The sequence below is a fragment of the Danio aesculapii genome, chromosome 7, assembly GCF_903798145.1.
Source record: "Danio aesculapii chromosome 7, fDanAes4.1, whole genome shotgun sequence".
NCBI classification, from domain to species: domain Eukaryota; kingdom Metazoa; phylum Chordata; class Actinopteri; order Cypriniformes; family Danionidae; genus Danio; species Danio aesculapii.
In genome coordinates, this window is record NC_079441.1 from 72,230,538 (window position 1) to 72,238,037 (window position 7,500).

General features: G+C 42.1%; 1 protein-coding gene across 1 annotated transcript in view; it reads right to left on the reverse strand.

The window, feature by feature from the left end:
- LOC130232524 (multiple PDZ domain protein) overlaps positions 1–7,500 on the reverse strand; it is a 123,738-nt gene that overhangs the window by 100,357 nt on the left and 15,881 nt on the right.

Sequence of the window (7,500 nt, forward strand, 5' to 3'; positions counted from 1 at the left end):
TGCTGTCCATGCAAATAAAGTACAAGATACACAAATGACATCCTTTAATTTATTTGAGTGTACACCAAGTGAAGTTTCATAAACTAATTTTGAGAAGAGCACGTGATATGATTGAGCACGTCTGGCCACTCATCTGTAATCAGTAATAATCCAATCAGAGTGATCCTAGTTTACTATAAATGGATCATTTTCTCCCTACTGTTTCTATCTTCATTTGGAAGAATCCCCCCTTCTCCCCTTTTCTAAAGGGGGAGCTCTCGAGACCTACCTGATCTCGGATCTCCTGATATGCTTATCGACCGGGCGGGAGCCCTGGGCTCAAATATCTCCGAGCTCAGGGTTCTCTCCTGGGACAGCATGCCAAACCTGCTTTATACGCCAAGCATATCTAAGTGGGAACTCTTGAAATGTAATATTATTGCCTGTTAATTGCAATTTTACAGATTATTCTGTGTTTAATTTGATATTAAATGCATATCGTAGTATCACGGTATATCATAGCATTTCTTTGAATGAAGATGGACACCAAATTTAATTAAGTGGAGTTTAGTTATAAACTAATTTGGAGAGGATCACGTGCTTATGATTGCTAGCGGCTGGATCCGCATTATCCAATTCTCAATGCACCAATCAGACGACTCCTAAGCTACTACAAATACCCTGGGTTACGTACCACCGCTATCTTCCCCATCCACCCCTGCTCCTCCTTCTTCCTAGATGGGTGACACGGTGGCCCAGTGCTTAGCACTGTTGCCTCACAGCAAGAATGTCTCTGGTTCTAGACTTTACCAAACCAGCAGACATTTCTGTGCAGAGTTTGCATTTTCTCCCCGTGCTCACGTGGGTTTTCCCCGGGTTCCCCGGTTTCCTCCCACCGTCCAAAAAACATGCAACATAAGTTAATTGACTAATCCAAACCGGCACAATAGACATGCTCCTAGTAACTGGTTATCTCTCAAGAGCAATCACTGGCTGTTCATTGGTTATTACAGCGGGGGAGTTATCGAGATCTACCTGAGCTCAAACTCCCCTCTCGCCTTTGGAAAGGGAGGGAGCCCCGGGCTCGAGGATCTTATGAGCTCAGGGCTCTCTCCCGGGACAGCATCCCAAACAAGCTTATAATTAATCATCAGCTCAGTGTGAACTTTTGAATTTAATTTGATTAAAATCTCTTAAATGTCCTAATTGAATTAAGGACTGATCATGGGTTAGTCTAAACCCTGTGTGTGAAACCTTAAATATTCATTCATTCATTTTCCTTTCAGCTTAGTCGCTTTATTAATCTGGGGTCGCCACAGTGGAATGAACCGGCAACTTACCCAGCATGCAGCTGCAACCCATCTCTGGGAAACATTTATACACACTCATACACTACGGACAATTTAGCCAACCCAATTGACCTGTACCGCATGTCTTTGGACTGTGAGGGAAATTGGACCCACGCGGATGCAGGGAGAACATGCAAACTCCACACAGAAACGCCAACTGACCCAGCCGAGGCTTGAACCAGCGACCTTCTTGCTAAGAGGCGACAGCACTACCTACTGCGCCACTGCGGCACCCTGGCCTTAAATTTATTATGTTTAAATGCTAAGTTGATTAACATACTACAATAAAAAATTACAATCATGGACTTTAGTATGTTAGTCAGTGCATCAAACAATATTCATTCATTCATTCAGGCATAGTCCCTTTTTTATCAGTGGTCCTCACAGCGGTATGAACCGCCAACTATTCCAGCATATGTTTTACGCAGCAGATACCCTTCCAGCTGCAACCCAGTACTAGAAAACACCTATATACACACTCATTCACACACATGCACTCATACACACACACACACACACGCACACACACTCATACACTCATACACTACGGCTAATTTAGCTTATTCAATTCCTCATATAGCACTGTGGGGGAAACCGGAGCACCAGGAGGAAACCCACACCAACACGGGGAGAACATGCAAACTCCACACAGATACGCCAGCTGGCACAGCAGGGACTTGAACCAAAGATCCTTCTTGCTGTGAGGCGACAATGCTCTTAAAAATATATTATATATGATATTATAATATAGAATTAAAAAGTGCGCTTGCCAGTGTTCTTAGGGGCCATTCTCAAAAAACATGCATTTCCATTTCAATGTGCACCTTTCCATAGATTTTTCAGTGTAAACACACACTTGACATGCATGCATGACCAATAAACACATCATTAACATATTATAAAAAGCTGCAAGGCCTTAAAAAGCACACTTCAGATGTGCACGTTCACTAAAATGTTTTTAATCAGTTTTAGTGAAGCGTCCCTTTAACAAACTCCAGCAGGAGGGGTCAGCGTGACTCTTTCTGCAGGTTTTATTACGGCCACTCGAGTGTGCGGCAGTAAACGCCGACGTTCATAAACGTCTTCCAGAAGCCCTTCAGATTAAGTGCGGAGACTCTGGGCTCGCTTGCTGATCGTGCACAAGCTTTGAGCGAGCGCTAAAACTCTGTCAGCTCTGTTTGTTAGTCTCCCCGTGTAAGAGGATTAGGCCTCCAGTTTGGCTGCTCCGCATTTCAGAAATTACTTCAGCTCCACTTCACACTTGAACTCGCGTCTCTCCCTCTCTCTCTTTCGCTCCTGCATTCTGGCAGCCATAGCAGAAGTTGGCATACACAACAATGCAATGCAGAGCAAACAGAGCGAGAGAAGCTCTTCTCAGGTTTTTGAAGGAGTTTGCGCTAATAATGCAAGCATGATGTTTACTTCACTGTAATACACAAACCTGCACTGTAAACAATGTTGGGTTCCACACAATCCCTTCATGTCCTGAAAAACCCTGAAGAATTGTGTTGTCTCAACTCATTTTAAGTGAAGTTTTATTAACTCATTTCCAGAGGAGTGCGTGATATGATTGATTGCAGCTGGTCTCTCATCTGTAATCAGGAATATTCCAATCAGATTGATCCAGGCCTACAATAAATAGACTGATTTCACCCTACTGTTTGTTTTGGAAGAATCCCTCCTTCCTTTTCCTCCTTTACTAATTCAATTCAATTCACCTTTATTTGTGAAGCGCTTTTACAATGTAGACTGTGTCAAAGCAGCTTCACATAGAAGATCATAGTAAATTGGAACAGTGTAGTTCAGTTTTCAGTGTTTAAGTTCAGTTGAGCTCAGTTCAGTGTGGTTAATAATCACTACTGAGAGTCCAAACACTGAAGAGCAAATCCAACGATGCGCAGCTCTACAGATCCTGAACCATGCAAGCCAGTGGCGACAGCGGAGAGGGAAAAAAAACTTCACTAATTGGCGAAAGTGAAGAAAAAAAACCTTGAGAGAAACCAGGCTCAGTTGGGCACGACCATTTTAATTTCTCCGCTGGCCAAACGTCTTGTGCAGAGCTGCAGTCTCAGTGGCGGAGCCTGGAAGCTGGCCTCAGCGAAGACTCGTCTGTCTCTGGAGCGTCACAGGAATCAGTCTCATGTTCTCCACTCCTCCATGACCACCACAGTAGCTGCTCAGGATACGGCCTGGTCCAGGATTATGGAAACCTTGGGATCATCTCGTCGTTGGTCTTGGATCGAATCAGTGACTCTGTATAGTCTGAGTGCCTCGGGAAGAGTATCCCCAGGTGGAATTAGAGAATAAAGAGGGGGAGCTCTTGAGACCTATCTAGGGCCCCCTTTTATGCTTATTGACCAGGCGGGAGCCCTGGGCTCAATTATCTCTATATTATATCATAATATGATCTCAGGGTTCTCTTCCAGGACAGCATGCAAATCCTGCTAACACCGTTAAGCAATTTCCAAGTGTGAACTCATGAAATAAGTAGTTTAAACGAGCACCAAAAATATTCTTTAGATTAACTTTAAGTAGCTAATCACATTTTACAGTGTACACTGTAATGCTGGGTTACACACAATTCCTTTAAACTGCTTTCGTATGATACGACTAGAGCTGCACGATTCTGGCTAAAATGAAAATCGCGATTTTTTTTTGCTTAAAATAAAGACGAATCGAGATCGCGGTCTTTTTTCGATTAATTGTGCAGCTCCAGATAAGACCTTCTCTTAAAGCAGCGCAAATGTTTGTGCATGCTATGATATTATCACGTATGTCCTATTGTGCAATAGTCTGGGGTCAAGCAACTCAGCCAGTTAAGCCTGTAATGTCACTTTACAAACAAACTTGAAAAGTAATGGATCAGACACCAGTAAAATGGCACCATTGTCAAATTCTTAAAAAGTATAACTTGTTAAGTTTTGATGTTTTTTTAAAAACCATGTTTAAGTGTATACATGCTCGTGCCCCTAAAGTAGTCTGTGAGTTGGTACATAAATTCAGCACTGAGGGGGCGAAGACTAGTGGGGCAGTAAGTGGGAATTGTAGAATCCGCTGAAAGGTTCACATCTATGGAATGCCATGCCTGTTGATTTAAAGTTACAATCAGAACTCTCAGTTTTTTTCTGTAAAGCTGAATGGTTGAAATCTTTACAGCAATGTGAGCATTAAGTATTACTCTTTCAGGTTAGTCAGGTTTACATTAGCCTTTATGCAGACTGACTTGCATTTTATATTTGTGGATCTGTATATATTTTGTACATGTTTGTTGTATTGTGTTTTATACTTGTTTGTTTCCTTCCTAATCTGCAACTGCCTCTCTGGCTATACTCTGTACTCTCTCTCAAAAATAAATAAAATAAATAAATAAACATTACAAATGCTTTGCTTCTTAGACTTTACACACCTGAAACTTGCCTATTGACCTTATTCTTCAATGCGGAAGTGCGCATATTTTTGCGATTGTTTTAGAACTTCCGATTCAGCTGCCTATGGGAGAAATGACTAGGAATAATAAACGGAAGAAAATGGTCAAACTACTTACTCTACAAACAAGTGTTTACACGATGATACAGACAAAGTAGAATAATATAATAAGAAAATATCAGTTTGTAACACCAAGCAGCAAAACGAGCTGTTTTTAACATTTCAAGAGTTCACACTTACATATTGTTTGACAACTGTTAGCAAGTTTGGCATGCTGTCCCGGGAGAGAACCCTGAGCTCGGAGATAGGTGAGCCCAGGGCTCCCGCCTGGTCCATAGAGCATATGAGGGGAGTACGAGATCAGGTGGTTCTCGAGAGCTCCCCGTGGTAAAAGAAAAAAGGAGGAGAAGGGGTGGATGGGGGGTTTCTTCGGAAAACGAAGATAAGAGAGTAGTTCTAGCTAGGCTACTTATAGTGAGTTGGGGTTAATCTGATTGGCTAACTAGTGAATGTAGATGAGTGGCCAGCTGCAGTCAATCATATCACGTGCTCCTCTCGAAACTAGTTTGAAAACTTCACTTAAAAATGAATGGAAGTGAACGAGACCGGAAGTTTCGAGTTAAAATGATTCAAATGGCTGCGCCTGCTCGTACGCGGAGAATAAGCTGAATAGCACTTATTCACTGCTGCTCTAATAGATGTGTAAATTGCTTCCTTGTCCTCATTTGTAAGTCACTTTTATTATTGTTTATTTTTTATGTAAAGCCTAACCAGGGACGAGGGCTGCAAATTAGCTTCATGCTATATGCCCTATGTATGCAACATCGGTTATCTTTGTATAACAATGCCAAGAGTAATGTCCCTGTTAAATAAACAAGCAAAAAAAAAGTTGTCCCAACACAAATCCATTAAGTTAACTAGTTAGTTTTTACAAATTTAAGTGGATTAAACATAAACAATTAAGTTTTCCCAAAGAAGTGTTTTGATTCAGCTCATTTTAAATAAGTAGTCTGAACAAGCAAGCGGCACGCTGGCTCAGTGGTTAGCACTGTGGCCTCACAGCAAGAAGGTCGCTGTTCGAGTCCCGGCTAGTTCAGTTGGCATTTCTGTGTGGAGTTTCCATGTTGGAGTGGGTGTCCTCCGGGTGGAATTGTATAAACTAAGGACATCCGCTGTGTAAATCATATGCTGGAATAGTTGACGGTTCATTCCACTGTGGTGACCCCTGATAAATAAGGGACTAAGAATCAGAATCAGAATCAAAAAGAGCTTTATTGCCAGGTGTGTTCACACATACGAGGAATTTGTTTTGGTGACAGAGCTTCTACAGTGAAACAGAATTACAGACACAGGACAAACAACAGATAATAAATATATTTAAAAAAATAAGCTAAAGGAAAATGAATGAATGAGTTTGAACAAGCTGTAAACATCCTCTTATTGAGTATATGTGCAACCACAGCAATATTTGTGTTGTTTGTTTTTTTTTAAGAGTAAGACAGGCTTAAAGTAGACCTACCTGTATTATGCCCCTTTTTACAATAAGTCTCTGAAGTCCCTAGTGTGTGTATGTGAAGTTTCACCTCAAAATACCACACAGATAATGTGACGATAAAGGGTTTACCACTTATTTAAAAAAAGGGTACCAACGTGTGTTTATCTTCTAGTAGTTATTGTTAATGTACTTGAGAGATTTCAACTCCAAGCGCACATTCAATCCAGTTAAGTGCGCTTAAAGGTTTTCTGCCTCTCTGTTTGGTGTGTTTGTAAGTGTTCGACTGACATCGGAGGTTTTACGCTAAATCGTTAAAGGTTTTAGGTTTTCGGTAGTGATACGCTCTGCTGTGAGTGAACGCTGCTGCAGCTGCTGGGTTTGATAATCTCCATTCCTCTGTTCCTCCCCTGCATAACTCACATACTTCAGACAGAATGGCTGCCAGCGTGCACACACTTAAACACACACACACACACACACACACACACAACACCTCTACATCTGGCCTGCTCATCCGCCATCACTAATAAAGCGCCGTCTTATCCACAAATATTTGTCTTGTAAGAGATTTCACTAATCATCTGAGATGAAGATTTAAAACAGTGTGAAAGCGTGCCATAGCACAGTTAATGCAAGATTAACATCATAACAGCTGATACTTACTCAAACACAACAACAGCATGCATGCTCATTATATTCTGTGTGTGTTTTTCTGTGTGTGTGCGCCTTGAATCACTCAGGTATGTAACCCAGGCTCATTATGGATACGTACCCCTGTATACATTTCTGGAGATCTGCAAATGCGACCCAGGAGGTATGCGTTTCGTGAATCCACCAGAGGCCGCTGTGTACGCTTTTTCAGATCTCAAATTTCTCTCACGAGTGCCATTCGCACCTGCTGTTCTAGAGTAAATCCACAAGAGGCCGATGTGTATGCTTTTTCAGATCTCAAATTTCTCTCACGAGTGCCATTCGCACCGGCTGTTCTCATGTAAGTCCACCAGAGGCCGCTGTGTATGCTTTTTCAGACCTCAAATTTCTCTCACGAGTGCCATTCGCACCTGCTGTTCTAGAGTAAATCCACCAGAGGCCGCTGTGTACGCTTTTTCAGATCTCAAATTTCTCTCGCGGGTGCCATTCGTGCCTCCTGTTCTCATGTAAGTCCACCAGAGGCCGATGTGTACGCTTTTTCAGATCTCAAATTTCAACCGCGAGTGCCATTCGCACCTGCTGTTCTAGAGTAAATCCACC